General features: G+C 39.1%; 1 protein-coding gene and 1 pseudogene across 2 annotated transcripts in view; both read left to right on the forward strand.

Moving 5' to 3' along the window:
* Wls (Wnt ligand secretion mediator) overlaps positions 1-18261 on the forward strand; it is a 97290-nt gene that overhangs the window by 34528 nt on the left and 44501 nt on the right. The window lies entirely within an intron of this gene.
* LOC116896105 lies at positions 9370-10128 on the forward strand (annotated as a pseudogene).

Genomic DNA, 18261 nt, shown 5'->3' on the forward strand with positions numbered 1-18261 from the left:
GACTGAGGAGTTTTTGTTTGTTTCGTTTTTGTTGTTTTGCTTTTCTGAAACAGGATCAGGAATGTGAGGAAAAGAAGTATGTTGAAGACAGCTTTGTCCAGAGCCTGATAATGCACTAAAGCACCTTCTTAAGCTTAAAATTTTATTTTAATAATAATTCTGATGTTTAATTATATTAACTGTACTCTGTCTAGAAATTGGAACATCCTGGATCTTAACATTTTATTTGAAATGAGCAAATAGATTATTCTAAGATTATTTTTCAGGAGGCAACATTTTCTTTTCCTCATGTACTCAGTCTCTTACGCTTGATTTCAAATTTGAGTGCCTATAGTGGCCATATGCTGTCCTTTGGCTGTTTGCAAATACACAAAGAAAAATTTCCTTAAGGGACTTAGCATTAGGTGGAAATGGCAAACAAGTAACCCACCATGACAGTCTGGTAGCATGATGTAGCATTGGATGCTGTGACCAAGGTACTCATAGGAGGCTATGACAGCACCAAGGAAAGCTTTACTTAGACTGAGCAGGCAAACAGTGTGAATGCGAGTTTTGTAGATGAGAGTGACAGACACTTCGGATGAGTATCAAAGAGGAAAAGGCCTGGTAAAAAGTTGGAGGTAGATGTAGAAATGAGCAAAACATTCTGTAGCACTAACCTCAGCCCTTACCTTTAACATTCGGAGGAGTTTCTGACGTACCTAGCCAGTCTCTTGCCTGTTACCTTCCTCACTCATTCATTGGTTGAAAATACATTCATTAATTAATTCAAATTTAGTAAGGCATATCCATATGCTAATTACTGAATACCAAGAATGTAAGTTTGCACAAGACTTGATTCCTGTAAGGGGATAGAGGAGAGGGTGCCCACAAAGCAGACCTAAGCTACAAATAAGAATAACTGTGCGTTTAAGAAGTAGATATACAACGTGATATGTGAGCTTTGGGATAGAGAGAGTTTGGTAGGAGGTGTGTTAAATTATTTTTTTCAACTTTAAAATTTGTGTTTTAGTACTCCTATAATTCCAATTCATTTTGGAAAAGAGAATTAAAGACAAAGAAGGGCCATGGGAGGGTAAGGTGGGTAGATGCTCTGATTTACCAATGTTTGGACAGAAATGTCAAGGATGCAATGTTCTGTTATCTGGGCTGCCTGCCTGTGGTCTATCAGAAGTAATCTAATGTCTCTTACATAGATCCCTACCTCCTAGCTCTGAGTCTTAGAAAAAAATATTTTTCTGTAATAACTTAAATGATTGCTGTCTACTGGCAGTATCTAAACTGGATCATAAATCATCCAAAATTTACCAACTTAAATCAATCATTTCTTATTTCTCCATCTCTTTGTGTCAGGAAGCCAAGCCCTGCTTAGCCAAGGAATCTCTAGTTTAGTGCATTCAAGGCTCCAAGTCAAGGTTTTAGTCAGGAGATTTTGAGGTTGCACTGGGAAGGGTGTCTGCCTAGGCTCACGGCTGTAGTTCACCCTTGTCCCTCATGTGGATCTCCCAAGTTACCTCACGATGCTACCGTTAGCTTTCCTAGGGAGTCATTCAAGAGTCACATGAGGAATATGAGCCAGAAGCCACTCCAGCTCTTGACATTCTATCACTTCTGGTATCTTTTATTGGCTCGATGCAAACCTGTAAGTTCAGCCCAAACTCAGGAGCCAACCAGGAGGTAGTGCCACTGAAGACCATCAAATAACAACCTGCCAGTGCGCTTTCCAGAGTAGCCAAAATTGCATTTGAAACATGTTTCTATTTAAATTCCATTTTGTTTATTTTGTGTGTGTATCATACAAACCACAGTGTACTTATGGATGTCAGGACAGCTCATGGGACTTGTTTCTCTTCTTCCATGATGTGGTTCCTAGGAGTCTAACTTTGCTCATTGGGCTGGGTGGCAAAAATATAATTAACTACCTGTGTGCATGTATGTACATGTGTACATATGCAAACTTGTGGGTACTTGCATGCAAAGATGCTTGTGTGAAGGTTTGAAAACAATTTTCAAGTGACAGTTCTCCCCTTCCACTATGGGTTCTGGGAATAGAACTTGTATTATAAGGCTTATGCACTGTCTTAGTTACTGTTCTGTTGCTGCAAAGACACCATGACTAATGCAACTCTTGTTTTTTTTTTTTTTAATGTTTATTAACTTGAGTATTTCTTATTTACATTTTGATTGTTATTCCCCTTCCCGGATTCCTAGCCAACATTCCCCTAACCCTCCCTCTCCCCTTCTCTATGGGTATTCCCCTCCCCATCCACCGCCATTACCACCCTTCCCCCAAGAATCACGTTCACTGGGGGTTCAGTCTTGGGACCAAGGGCTTCCCCTTCCACTGGTGCTCTTACTAGGCTATTCATTGCTACCTATGAGGTTGGAGCCCAGGGTCAGTCCATGTATAGTCTTTGGGTAGTGGCTTAGTCCCTGGAAGCTCTGATTGCTTGGCATTGTTGTACATATGTGGTCTCGAGCCCCTTCAAGCTCTTCCAGTCCTTTCTCTGATTCCTTCAACGGGGATCCCGTTCTCAGTTCAGTGGTTTGCTGCTGGCATTCGCCTATATATTTGCTGTATTCTGACTATGTCTCTCAGGAGAGATCTACATCCGGTTCCTGTCGGCCTGCACTTCTTTGCTTCACCCATCTTGTCTAATTGGGTGGCTCTATATGTATGGGCAACATGTGGGGCAGGCTCTGAATGGCCGTTCCTTCTGTCTCTGTTCTAAACTTTGCCTCCCTATTCCCTCCCAAGGGTATTCTTGTTCCCCTTTTAAAGAAGGAGTGAAGCATTCGCATTTTGATCATCTGTCTTGAGTTTCATGTGTTCTGTGCATCTAGGGCAATTCAAGCATTTGGGCTAATAGCCTCTTATCAATGAGTGCATACCATGTGTGTTTTTCTGTGATTGGGTTACCTCACTCAGGATGATATTTTCCAGTTCCATCCATTTGCCTATGAATTTCATAAAGCATTTCATATGTTTTTGATAGCTGAGTAATATTCCATTGTGTAGATGTACCACATTTTCTGTATCCATTCCTTTGTTGAAGGGCATCTGGGTTCTTTCCAGCTTCTGGCTACTATAAATAAGGCTGCGATGAACATAGTGGAGCACGTGCCTTTATTATATGTTGGGGCATCTTTTGGGTATATGCCCAAGAGAGGTATAGCTGGATCCTCAGGTAGAACTCTTTTTTAAAAAGCACTTAAGTTAGCTGTGATGGCACAAGCCTTTAATCTCAGCATCTGGGAGACAAAGGCAGGAAAATCTGAGTTCAAGGCCAGCCTGGCCTACAGAGTAAGCTGGGGCTACACAGAGAAATTCTTTCTCAAAAAACATTACTGGAGGGTTTGCTTACAGTTTTGGAAGGTTAGTCTATGGTCATCGTGATGGGAAGCAGGCAGATGTAATGTTGAAGCTGTAGCTGAAAGCTCACATTCATCCTGATCTGCAGGCAGCAGTAGAGAGACATTGGACCTGGCATGGGCTTTTGAGCCCTCAAAGCCCATCCTTAGAAGCAAACCTCCTCTGACAAAGCTACACCTACTTAAAGCCAGACCTCACAGTCAAAGACGCACCTCTCCAAACAGTTCCACTAGCTCGATGTTGGCAATTCTCATTCCAACCACCATATTGTAGCAAGCACTTTAACCTGCAGAATCATTGAGCTGCCTTGAGCATGATTTCTTAAAAATTCTATAATGTTGAAAAAAATGTTAGAACCCTTCTGAGCCACTGTTTTATGTGCAAACTTTGAATAAAAATATCTAATTATTTGAGTCATTTTGAAGAATAAGTTTATGTAATGTTCTTAGCAGTTATTTAAAAATAAAAAAGAAGTGTCTTATTCCTGAAACTCAGCTCATTTTCCATTTTTTTTCCTACATCTTGGCTAATGGAATTAAATTTTCACAAAAGAATTTTATTATTTAATCTTAATCATTTCCTTGTGTGAAACATCTTTAATGACCAACAAATAAGGCTTGACAATTCAGAATTCTCTCCATTCTGTTTCAAAGCCTTTTTTGCAGCTTTCTTTCTCATTGTTGACATGCATATATTATCCTCATTCTCATTCTGTAAACACATCCAGAGATTGCTTTTCTTAACATCTTTGCTCATGTTAATGTTCCCATAGTTCTCCTCCTCCTAACCCACCTCCTAATCCTCCTCCTCCCCCATTCCGCCTCATCTTCCTCCTTTTTCTTCAGGCTAGGAATGGACCCCTAGGGCCTCATGCATATTGAACGCATGTTCTACCATTAAACCACACTTCAAGTCCCATCTTCTCTTCTTTTACCATGCTTACTTTCTTCCACAGATGAAAGGCTTCTTGTTGAAAAACCTACTCATTCTTCAAGACATTCCAGTTGTCACATGGCCCTAGAGCCTCACAGATATTTTCTCCTTTACTTTGTAAATACAACTTATCCTCCCTGAATTCCATATTGGCAGAGTAATGTCCATTTTAACAATCTAGCACAATTGAATTACTTCTATGGCTCTTAGGTAGATCAGTTTCTTGATTGTGTAGAGTTTACATTTGTTAAACTGTAGCTTTGTGTGTAGGGACCTGTGAATGAAAATGTCTCTTGGATCAGATCATTCTCCTGCTACAAAAGGGATAACAAACAGCTGATGGAGGTGCTGGCCCCTTTCCACTCCAAGACAACACATTTGTTATTGAAGCAACATTTCAATAACCAGTGTCACTAATTCTAGTTGTAGCTAGAATTATTGCTTGCATGAATAAATTTATGTCTGAGACATTCACAATTGAACCGAAAGGGTGATGCATTGCTAGGAATAACAGCTTGTTGCCATAGCAGCTATTATTTGGTGTAATAAATGGAAAGAATTTTAGAGCATGGATCTGTTTATCAGGTTTTAGGGGAAAAGTGGATCATTTTGATATTCTGCCTGTTGTGTTTTGTAAAATTCCTAGCCTATAATCCGTTTCATTTTCAGTATCAAAGTTATTTAATAAAGTAAATCACAGCTGCTGGTAAGTTTGTGTGAAGTTGTAGAAGTTGATAATACATTTCTAAATTTTATTTTACTGAATTTGTAAAAGGTTACATAAATATATGAATACAATCTACTCAGCTTGTATAATGGTATCAGTATGTACATATCCAAACTAATCACTTGGTATTGGATAATCAATTGAAAGGCTCATCCCTGGGGAAGATCATTTCTCCTAGTCTCAGCATTCCTAGCTGCCAATACTTCTTTGTCTAGCATTGACACCATGACCTTGCCCTCTTCTATGGCATTGTGTTCACTGGTGCCCTCATTGTTCAGATCTCATTTAGGCAGCTATGTTGGTGAGACTCATGATAGAAGAATATTTTATTTTATTTCCATTGTGTGAATTGTCAAGCACTTTTCTACAAACAAGACTTCCTTTGAAATTAGCCATCGGGTCTATGTTTGTACTGGTAGGAGATTGGCTTGGTTTTATCTGAGTGGAATCAGTAGGCACTTCCCGAGATTTTTTTAAATTACATGATAAGCATCATTCATAAAATTAAAAATCTAAAACTTTTTGAATGTTAACATGATGCTATAAGTAGAGAATTTCTCATGTAACCTCATGTGACAAATTATAGTCAAAACTTTAACAAGCATTTACGTAAAACTTCAGGCCATGCATCATATAGTACATGAGTTTCATGTTAATATTTGTCTCCTATATCTAAGATACCTCATTATATATTAAAATATTGAAAATATGAATGAAAGAAAAAAGAATTTTGGTTTGAAGTATTTTGGTTAAAGAATATTCAATTGAAATGTTTATACTTTGGTATATCTAATTTCTCACATTTCTTTCAAGTTACCCATTGGCTTGATGGTCAGTTTTATATTGTATAGGTTGGTTTTATCTATGAGCAATTTATAATATTTATAATTTAATTATATTATATATAACCATATAATATAGTTGTAAAATATAAAATATATAATATATAAATAACTATATTGCATTATTTATTATTATAATTCTTTAATCTTGTAGACTTTGAGGTACTACTCTGTGAGTAAAATTCAAAAGCAAAAATAGCCCCTTCATATTCAATACAGATATTATTTAGGTCATATTTGCTTACAGGCTTTTTTTTTCGTAAGGATTTGTGACTGGTTTTCAGGTCAATGCTTAATCCAATTAATTTAGTTTAATTTACCAGATAAAGAAATTTTTAATTCAGTGATACCTGACTACTGTACATGCAACTATCTGGGTCCAGAGCAGAATCTCCGTAATGTACATGAGCAGTGTGTATTGGACCTGGCATCTGGCCACAACTACAGTACATGACAATAAATCTGCCATAAGACAGCAGCCTTTTAATATTGTTGGACAAAAGTTGCACTGGTCTATCTGTGAACTGTTATTTCTACGGTATTTTAAAAATCTTCCAATCTTTAGGGAGAAAAGTGAACTCTCAAATTTAGACTAGGTGGTAGGCTGGTCCTGATTGTACAACCACCACAACTCTGGGTCACTCGTGTGTCTCATTTCCTACTACTTAGAATATAAATGAAGAGATTATGCTTGTATCTGTAGCTGTTTGTATCTTGCTTAAAACACAATCATATATATATATATATATATATATATATATAGAGAGAGAGAGAGAGAGAGAGAGAGAGAGAGAGAGAGAGCATACGGGTGAATGTTCTGTGTAGCCATCGGCTCTGCCTTTCCACATTTAATGAGTTGTGTGGGAGTGGCCTTGATGTCAGTTTGTAGAGAACATCCTATCATCTTGGGAACAACCTGGGTTATTTGGATATTTCTATGGGACTCCATTGGCCAACAACTCAAATTGGTTAAAACCTAGTCACAATACTGGAAGCTTTGTTTGGTGACAACAGATGGCCAGTTGGGACTCATCTCTCATTATTTGGCAACTTCATTAGGATCACCTTCATATACTTTATGAAATTTCCATTGCAATAGGTTTCTATACCAGCCCTTCATTGTCCCTCAAGTCATTTGTCTGAAAATTTCATGATGTTATTATTTTTAAAGGTGTAATAATAGTCCATTTTGTAAATGTACTATTTTTCTTTCTCCATTCTGTTGTTGAAATAAATCTAGGTAGCTTCCAATATTTGGCTTTTGTGAATACAGCAGCAATGGACATAGTTGAACAAGTGTCCTTTGGTAAGGTTAAAGCATTATTTATGTATATGTCCAAGAGTGGAATAGCCGGATCCTTGATGTAGATTGAATTCCATCTTTCTGAGGAAATGTCACACTAATTTTCATAGTGGCTTGCACTTCCACCAGCAATGAATGAGTATTTCCCTTATTCCATATCCTCAATAGTCTCTCCCCATGCCAATGAGTTCAAGGCTATTCTCTACAATTTCTTCTATCAATTTCTGTGGATCAAATTTTACATTGAAGTCTTTTAGCTATTTGGAGTTGAGTTTTTAAAAATTCTAAATTTTCTAAAATTGTTTGGTACAGTTTGCTTATTCAAATAATCGACTTTCTAAACAGAATACCATTAGCATTGGCACTAAGTTGAACAGTGAATAAATGGGACCTTATGAAGCTGAAAAGGCTTCTGTAAGGTGAAGGACACTGTGAATTGGACACAGCAGCTGACTATAGAATGGGATTTTTTTTTAACCAGTTCTACATCTCACAGAGGATCAATATCTCAAATATGCAAAGAAATCAAGGAACTAGGTATCCAAAACCCAAATAATCCCATTTAAAAATTGGGGTACAGATCTAAACAGATAATTTTTAACAAAGGAAACTCAAATGGCTAAGAAACACTTAAAGAAATGCTCACCATCCTTAGTCATCAGGGAAATAAAAATCAGAACTACTGTGAGATTTTGTCTTATACCTGTCAGAATGACTAATATCAATAACGTAAGTGATTAGCACTAGTGAGGATAACAGATGGATCTCTGTTAGTTCAAGGCCAGCTTGATCTAGATAGTGAGTTCCACTACAGCCAGAGCTACATTGTGAGGTCCTGTCTTGAAAACAAAGCAAAAACAAAACTAGAAAATGTAGTCATTTTTCATGAACTTGAACTGAGAGGCTTTTGATCTAGGAAGAATTTGGAAGCCAAGAAACACACCAACAGCCAACCGTGTGTGCTGGCTACAGACCTTTCTTGCATCTTAGAACATTGATTACTAACTTAAGCCAAGGACCTTAATCTTGATAAGTAAACATGCTTATGCATTCACACACTTAGTATTTGTATTTCAACTCCAGCCCTGAAACTCATGCATGGTAGTCAGAGGTTTATAAATCCCTAGATAGGAACCTCAGCATGTGTATACCTTGAGTACCAAACTGTGTGTTGGTCATCAGCTAAGTTTTTGGAGAATACTATAAACTATGAAGCATGGAAACTTTTCATTAGTCTTAGGAAAAAGTATCAAAAATACACATTGACTTTCTTTGACTGTGGACATAGGAACATGTACATTCTGGTGTTTTGAAATAGTAGTAATTCAAGCAGGAGAAGATATGTATGAGAGACAACTTCTAGGACCAGAAAACTATTACAGGCAGAACAGGATATGCATTAGCAATGGAAATATTTCTGGAGGAAAGTAAAAACTCAAATGAATTGAGGTCAAGGAAAGAAATATTTCTTAGGCATCTCTTATGCGTGTTCAACCCTTGATGTTTAAGGTTAAACCTCTGCTCTTGTCTGTGAAGCTATTACCATAGAACAAGGTTTAAAGGTCTCCAAACTAAAGTTATGGAATTAAAGTGATTTTTCCCCCAAAGTCACATAACATGCAGGTGAAGAAATCAGAACTGACCCATAGTTTTCTACCATGAAGTGCTATAATGATTTCTAACGACATATTGCTATTCCTATAGAACAGTGCATCTCCAAACTCTCTTCAGAGAAGCTTCTTTTCAAAGTAGATAACAATTAATAGAGACTTCTAATAGGTCAACATTGAGTGGATAAAAGACTATGGAGTATTCGGCCCTAAAAGAGGTAGACAAAGCATACACTTCCTCTCAAGGATCAGGGAACTTCATGAAAGATGGGGCAGAAAATTTGTAAAAGCCAGAGGTGGGGAATGGCTTCTAGAAAGCAGTGTTTTCTGAATGCAACAATTGCACATATGAACTCACAGCTATTTGACAGCATGCATAAGAATTATGCAAACTCAAGCTAGACATTAGTCCAGCATGGAGTAGGAAAGATTAGCACAAAATTCCATGACTAGCTAAAAGCTGTTGGCATTTGGTCACTGCTGATGGGAGATGAGCATGGGGGTACAGGGAAGAGGGAAGGAAGGAGGTAGGGGGGGAAGAGGGAGTCATCTTTCTGTAATGCCATGATCCCAGGTAGGTAGACCATACTCTAGGGCAGACCCCAACCCAAAATTAGTTGGGCAACATAAGCTGAACTCAAGGTGTGGGAGGAAGGAGAAAACTCAGTTGAAGGTGGGTATAGGAGGATTTGGAGATTATGATCAAAATACATTGTATAATATAAGATGAGATAAAATGCAGACTTACCAGGTTGGTCTGAATAAGCGTGGACCTATGGTGTTGGATGCTTTAATCAAGATTAAAAATGAAATTGGTTCTATATTGACCTTTTGAAGATCATGTAGAGAAGGGATCTGTGGCTCTTCTGCCATAAACATTAACGGAGGTAACACTATAGCATACACATGCAGAATCAACAAATCCACGATCCATATCAGAAGAAGAGGTGAAAGGAGGGGGGCAAAGGAGGGAGGGTTGAAGGACAAGAAGAAGGAGAAGAAAAGTTCCAGAAGGACAAAGCAACAGTATCTGCAGTCCTTTGAGGACCAGAAGAATCTGAGTCGATTGTATAAATGCATCCTGTGTGCCTGCTGCAGCACTAGCTGCCCCAACTGGTGGAAGAGAGACAAGTGCCTTGGACCTACAGCTCTCTCGTAGGCCTGTCACTGGATGACTTCATGAAGGAATGCCTGGCCAAGCTGCAGGACTCCTTCTCTACTGTTGCCACACCATTATGAGCTGTACACGAGCCTGCTCCAAGGGTCTGATTCCGGGAGAAGTGAATGCTGAAATCAAGATGATGGTGACCTACAAGGAGAAAAGGGCACTGGCTTATTAACCCTTTTTGTGTGGAACGTGGCTGTCAGCTTTCACTTGAATCCCTTCAAGCACCTGGATTCTCCAAGAACATGGCATGTATAATAAACATTTTAAGAAATAAAAAAAATGGATGAAAAAGATAAACCCCTGAAAAATGTCATGGCCCTTCAATGAGTTACCAATATGACCTATTTGACTAAGAAATTGGGAGTTAAGTCATTATGGAAAAAACTTGCAAGTTACATATGTAATGTAGACTGAAATGTATATTTAAAATTAGAGACTGGATTGTCCTTTAATTAGACAGTAGCTGGAGACTGCATTTCTTTTCTGTCTGGATCTCTCCCTTGGTGGCACTCCTAACAGGAAGCTACTTGTGAAATTTCTAATGGGAGAAGTCACCAAGCTGAGTTAGGCTAGGTTCACACTGGGCTGGCTTCAGAGGCAACTGAAATCCCACTCCCTTTGCTTTTCAACTACAGACATAGCCTGGCCGAGTGACTCGGATTCCAAAGGATACCAGTAATTGTGGGTTTTAGTCACAGAGGATAAAGATAAGAGGAGAGACAGGCTGGTTTTTCCACAATTAAATGCTGCCTCTCAGGTTCCTCTGTTGTTAAGGTCAGAAACCTCCAGCCATATTATTTTCCCCCTGGCTGACTGCTCTCATCTGTAACCCCATCCAAGGGAATTAAGAATAGGTGAGTTGGAAAGACAACATGTTCGGGTCTGTTTTCCCTTCCAAGTCCTGTCTATGAAGCAAATGAGATCCCTTCCAATCAGGGACATAAAAGTTCTTTTAGGAACTTTGTTTCCTCTCTGTTCTGTTGCCAGCTGCACAGATACAGTATGAGGAGGGTGTGAAATCCAGTCTTTTCCTTTTGTCAACATTTCTATCTTGACAATGTTTTGTTTGTTTGCTGTTTTGTTTTCAAGTATCTGAAGCTGTGATGTTTGGTATTTATTAACTGTTACTCATATCAATCAGATTCCAGTTTTTATCCTTTATCACTCCATTGCAATTGTAAATGCCCTGAGAATAGGAATATCTTTATAGTTATTTGATTTTTGCCCCTGTTCCTTAAGTATAGAAGGGAGTTAGAAAACTGATAGTGTTTTAGATTTCTGTCTTCATGAAATATTAGAACAAGAAAGTACTTCAGTAATCATATGATCCAAAGTCAAAATTTATTGAGAAAATACCATGTGTAAAGTGTCTTAACTGGAGTCGAACTGTGGATAGAGGCTTTCCTAGTTCAAGGAACAGGTTTTCTAATTTTCCTAATGTGTTCTTAGATGGCATAATAAGAAAGAGCTTGTGCTTTGGACCTGGCAAAATTGGACTTATGTTGTGTGCCCTTCCCACCACTGCAGGTCTCATTTTCTTCATTTTGAGATTATAAATGAATTATTCTGTCTGATCTCTATATGGATGAATATAAATATACAGCAAGAACTAAAATAGTGTGAGTTTGAAAGAATCGTTTCCTTTCTTTTTCAAACAATATACTACCCTTATAAGAAAACAAGTTACTAAGATCTCTTCAATTTAATATCAGAAATTGTGCCTTACTATAATTTATAAGAACTTAAGGAAGAAGAGCTGACTAATGAGACCGATGAAAGAGAAGCCAGCATACGCTAGAAACAGGAATTGGTTCCACCCATAGGAAATACCTTCTCTTTTTCCTACCACCCTCTGCGTAAGGGAGTCGAAGTTGATCTAAAACAGCAACACAGCATTTACCTCCCTTGCTCAAGAGTGAGCAAGAGGCTGAGTATAGGAAGTGGTCAAGAAGATGAATAAGTCACCGAACTCACTTCCTTCAGGAGTCATAAGAACACGATTGGTCATGAACAATGGAAAGGGAGAGAAGCACAGGGCTCTAGAAGGAGTGTTCAAGAGGACTCTACTCAGCATGGTTCAGAGAAGTATGGCGGTCTGCACAGAGCAACCACCCTCACATAGAGCGGTGCTGACATCACCTGCAAGGCAAGAAAGAACCATTCCTGGAGTGCAGAACAGAAAGGCAGGTCTACTCATCATTCTTTTAATTAAGGAGCAGTAGCTGACATCTTTGGGGCTCAACCAATGGCCACATTTGTGCTTTGTTCTTTTCTCTCACTGGGACAGGCACATGTCTCCTCCACTTTCTTTTCAATGTTATTAATCTGTCCATCTCCAGGAAACCTGGGTAGGAGCAGAGTATTCTCCTACGGCCATCAGAGTTCAGCTTAGGGAATGTGTGGCTGAGTGATCAAGAGGGGGATGGCCTTATCTGCAAAGAGAACTCTGAATCCTTCGTGCAATAATTTTCCACATTCACAGTACAAAGCAAATACTCTGTGTGAGTAACACTGGCTTGGCTCCAGCAATAACACAGCTGTTGAAACAGCTTAGTCACCGGGGCAATGGAGACCGTGTGGCAAGAGAATGCTGGGGTGCAGCAGGCTGACATTTAGCTGGCTAGCAGGGGCTCTGAGAGCCAGAACAGATCTGTGGGAGAGCGATGGAGAGGCTGCTCCCCGCCCACAGGCATCCCCTTGTTTCTTTTGAAGCTGAGCCATAATCCCCTCCCTGGGCAGGGTGCCTGAGGATGAAAACTGAACACATTTTATGACTGATGGGAGAGAAAGGGCTGAGTCCATCTTTCTAGACACCTGGTTTCCCTCTCTCCTTCATAATGACCTTTTTTGTTTATTTGTTTGTTTGGTTGTTTGCTTGGTTTCTTGTTTTTAAATGCCCCAGGCTAGTTAGAGTGCAATGTGAAATTTCGTTATAGTTGGTGGTGGTGGTGGCAGCGGATATTTTCCTGAACTTATAGAAATAAACCTCAAGTGGCTCTTTAGTTTGACTGTTCAGGTGATGCATTGACGAAATAAGAAGGGAAAGCTCCAAGCCTCTGACGGGTGTTCCCTGGATCCCTGTAGCAAGTTCGTCTGCTAGAGCTTTGTCCCGAAGCGCTATGGAGAGATCTGATAAAATACTTTGCTGGTCACATAGGAATTTGGGAAAGCCTAATGAATTGCTACAGAGCTGCCCTGCTGTTCTTTCAGCCTTTGAACAGCTGACCTTCATGTTTTTTCTTTATCCTGGGCTCTTTTTGCACTGTTTGTTTTGGAAGTCGTTGAGTTAAATTAGCCATCTCTTTCCTGGTTACAGTATGAGAATGCAGCCGTCAGTCCGTGAGCCCTGCATTGTCTATTTTTAGATTCAGTGTGAATAAAGCTCTCCTCTCTAATTGCACTGAGAGAGAGAGAGAGAGAGAGAGAGAGAGAGAGAGAGAGAGAGAGAGAGAGAGAGAGAGAGACTGATTTTTGCCAGCACCAAATAAGCTATTGTGAGTTACCCTGGGGAGAAAGCGAAGGGCAGCCACCATCTTTCCATCCCTCGGTTGTCAGGTGTGTTTTCTCTCAGCCTGAATCTTGATTATGGACAAATAAGAACAAGTGTGGTCACATTTGTTTTTCAGTTTGTTTTTAAATGTTGTTTTAACATTTACCAGCTTGGATGGTTCTGTTTTCTCTGTTTTTTCTGTTATGAAAAAATGACTATAATTGAGTTCAAATTCCTTACAAATCATTTTTCTTTAGATGTTTTCTGTGTTGTCCAATCACATTAGACAAAGTGAGAGCTATGAAATGGGCTGTGCTTTTCTATATGTGGCTTTCTAACCAGCATCCTGTGTGCCTTAATCCAGTCTGCTTTTTATGTAGCTGCTCAAGTGCTTCAGGAGTGCAGTGCCCTGGTATTCAGTATAACTCAGACCCTTAGTCATCAGACTCTGCCATTTAGCCCTGTATCCCTTCATATCATCACTCTTATTTCCTTCATATTGAATTAGTTTCTTTCTCTAATCATTCAGTGTTTTTAATGCTTATATGAAGTTTTAGGGTGTACAGCTTCCTTAATCTGCGATTGCTTCGAGTCCATTGTGTCTTGAACTATTATCCTGAGGTCAGGAGACATCACTTTGGATGAACTGATTCTGAAAGTCACACCTTCTGTGTTCACTGTTTAACCCAATGCTCTTAACCACGTTGAGCAACCTGAATACATAGGTTTGCTTACACTGAAGTGCCCAGTTTTCCCAACTTAACTGCGATCAATTGAGGGCGATGATTTTGCCTCATGCGTTTCTATGCAGCTCTGTTCATGGAAACCAGTAGATGCTCAGAGGTATTTGGCTGAGGAAAAAGAAGTCCTTTTGGATGCTACATCTAACATTAAAGTTTCAGAGGAATATTGGGCCCGTCTCAGTGGAAATTTGAACTACCATTGTTTTTGACTTATCATGGGGTTTCCCTTGAGCTTTAGCAAGCCAGGCTGAGTAGATTGTCAGGTCTTGCTGTACCTAGAAGAATATTACACAATTTTTCTTCTCTGAAATCTTTTAGAAGAAGTATCATCTATTGTCTGACTCCTGAGACTGGGGAGCCATCATGAAGACCATTTCATTGTTTTAAAAATAAAACCTTAAAGCAGCATTAGGTCAAAGAAGTTGGTTTATGGCTTCTGCAATTACCTTTTTCCTTTAATGCCACTGGCTCTTTCTAGCAGAACATTAACACATTTTCCCCATGGTATTATCCAGAAAAGAGAGGGGGAAATATTAACTTTCCTTAGAAATTATTCTTCTTGGCACAGAAAACAGGTATACTGTGCTTTGATGTGTAACTGGGAACTATATTCATTACTTATTTTAGAGCTCTGATTAAAAAACAGACAAACAAACAAAAACAGACAAAGACAAGTTATAGAAGAAAGAGGGGTTTTTGACTTATGGTTCCATAGAGATCAGAGTCTGTCTTAGCAGGGAAGCATGACGACAGCTGAAACAGGACCGAAAGCTCACATCTTGAACCACAAGCACGAAGTAGATAGAGAAAGCTGTGACTAGTGTGTGGCTTTTAAACCTCAAAGCCTGTGCCCAGTGGCGTATTTCCTCCTGAGAGGATATAACTCCTACATCTACCCAAGTATTCAAACATCTAAGCCTGTGATTCTAATTCAAAGCGTCACTGGAATTACGGGCCAAATTAGAAGGACATCCTCTTTGTAAGGCACACATACGTATGCTGCATGTTAATGTGTGCATAAATGTATATAGAGGTAGGATTTAGGACATGAAAGTAGGCAATAAGGGAGAAAGCAATGTCGCTAAAATAGAGCAACCTACACAGTTGGTCTATAGGGTGTGATAAAGTGACAGGAATGTTTGGTGAAGGCTTGGAAAGATGCCTCGATGGATTAAAACACTTGTCACAAAGGACCGAGAATCTGATTTCAGTCCCAAGGATTCACTTGAAGATGGAAAAAGAGAGCTGACTTCACAAAGTTGTCATCTGATTTCTGTATATGTACTACTGCATTTGCACCCTCCTGCATTACACATACATGCAGTAAATAAAATTTATAAAGAAATATTTGATGGAAGGTGCTATTCATTTATTTGGTAAATATTTACTGAACATGTTAAGACATGGTACTATAACTATGAGCAGGACTGAGGTAGACTTTGACATTCAGGAGCTTCTAGTATGTGTACAAAAGAGTTACATATACAGATAATTAAATAGGATACAGTGTATAGATCTGGGTCAACAGGACTCTATGGGAACAATATATATAAGAGACTGTGCTTAGCTTTGAATGGCTAAGAAAACATGAGTGAATAAAGTGAAATACCTGGAGTTAAGAAGGCAGTAGTTTGCTGTGAGCAGAGATGTTAAATCCCATCTGCAGTACTGAGCAGTTAACTGTGTACATGGGGTTTCTTCTAGAAATGTGGTGTGCTACTGAGGCGAGTGAAGTGTGCTCAAATGACAGCACTGAAATAGCAGCCTTCATATTCTAGACTTCTGTCAAGTATTTGGCATGCATTGCCTTCTTTATTTCTCGTGGCCTTGTTTCTTTTCTCTTCTGTCTCTAGAGTTGACCTCCTTTTATTTGCTAAGGTTGGAGAGGAAGGGAAGATGAGAAAGGGCCATGGGATATGCACCTGGGATGCTAAAGAGGAGCCAGATGATAGCTTACTGTGCCATTTATAGAGTCTCCATTTTAGACTGAAGACATAAAGATACTACAAGTATGTTTTGTTTTGTTTTGAGACAATGTCTCATTATATAGTTCCAGCTGGCCTAGAACTTGCTATATAGACCATTCTGGTCTCAAATTCACAGAGATCTACCTGCTGCAGCCTCTCAACATATTTTAGAAACTACCTATCTGGCTGCAGTATGAAAATCTATCTCAACTAGGCCATAGGTAGTAGCTTTATGAGAATATGAGTTGAAAAGAGGAGTGAGTTTGAAATATATGAATCAGAAAAAATTGAGAAAGTGAGTTGTTTGTTTTCCCCACAATCTGTAGCACTTCAGACTCATTGATCTATAAACAGCTCCAATAGTGTTACCAGTTGTACAGCCTTACTGTATTAGCTGCTTTGACTGCAATAAAAATAGATATTTTCTGAAACGAAAAGACTTTTTAAAGGACTTGACATAAGAAATGTTTTACCACTTTGTATTGTCATATTGCATTTGCAGACTTTTAATTTCAGCCAGGAGATAATGCAGCAGATTATACAATGTAAAATACTTTTTCACAATGCAAATGCTTGACAGAATGGAGAAAGATGAGAGAGGTGTATAGGGAGCTAACTGTTGGCTAGTTTGTTAAATAATCATGCTCATTCATTTGTAACAATTCACTCAACCCTTCAGGGCATCTTAATAACACGGAGAGGGCCAAATTTGTAATTAGCCAAGTCCAGTTTGGCAGATATCCCATGGATATAAGATAGGGTTGGCTTTGCTATTTTCTTAATTGAAAGCATCAGGAAAATACCAGTTAGGTCAGGGCGTTTTTGACTGGAGAGGGAGTGCTAGCCCAAATAACCCCAGATTATGTGTCTGTGTTTGAGTTGCTCCCATCTCAAGTTACCAACTACTTGTGCCCAGCAGTGTGGAAGTACACAAGAAGATTGTAAAAGCTTTTTAGTATTTTTCTCCACAGGGTAAGGCCCCAAACAAATCAAGGATTCTCTGTGAAGCTGTAAAAACTTATTGACACCATATAATAACTCTTTATTTTGTTTTTTTTTTTTAAGATTCTTTCATGTGAGTACACTGTAGCTGTCTTCGACAAACAGAAGAGGGCATCAGATCCCACTACAGATGGTTATGAGCCACCATGTGGTTGCTGAGTATTGAACTCAGGACTTTTGGAAAAGCAATCAGTGTTCTTAACTGCTGAGCCATCGCTCTAGCCCAATAATTCTTTATCTCTTCTAGCATCATTGCCTTTCCCTCTCGTTTTACTTACTTGGTCAGCAGTATGGCCTAACTCTCCTGGAGCTGTGAGCTGTATGTGTGCCGTATAAGCAAGACTTGTGAAGGCAGGCCCTATGTTTCTATGTTTTCTAGGTGGAAAGTTAAACTTTATTCAAAGTTTGCCAGCCAGGAGACTGAAGATTGGATAGACACTACCACCATTGCACACTCAGCTTTTGCCTTTGTACAGTCTGGCTGTCTAGTATGAGTTTTGAACTATGAAGCATAAGGAGAGGCATTCAGATGTCTTTCTTTCATCGCTGTTGTTCACATCACCCACACAAGCTTTAGTCAGCCATCTGGTTGTGGCTGCTGCAGTATATTTAGCTTCTTTCTTACTCTTTGTCACCCACTGCCACCCACCGCCACCCCACCTCGGCCTTTTATTTGCTTAGCAGGGCAGGGCAGTGTAACCAGAATGAAGCCCCTCGAGGACATTCTAGTCCATGTGTCCTAGTGTGGAAGGACACAGATCTTTCTGAGATCTTTTTGTCTGTGATGAGATCCACAGACCATATCTGCTCTTACAGAATCTTGTAAATTTCTTCATATGAGTGACACGCCTTAACATAATAGTAGTAGTAATTTTAATAAACCATAGTCTGGTGAATATTCTGAAATGAATATTGTCACTAACCCTTTCCTATGTTCTGAAATCAAATTTTCACTAACCCAAATATGTCTCCAAAACCATTTGAGAAACATGAAATTTTCACCAGTTCAGTAGAATGATAGGCTTCCACACTAAAGGACCAGTCCAGAATAGTAATGGAAAGGTCATGGTCTTCATCAAAACACAATTTTTGCTAATACCATA

The sequence above is a fragment of the Rattus rattus genome, chromosome 3 (genome assembly GCF_011064425.1).
Source record: "Rattus rattus isolate New Zealand chromosome 3, Rrattus_CSIRO_v1, whole genome shotgun sequence".
In the NCBI taxonomy this organism is placed as follows: Eukaryota; Metazoa; Chordata; class Mammalia; order Rodentia; family Muridae; genus Rattus; species Rattus rattus.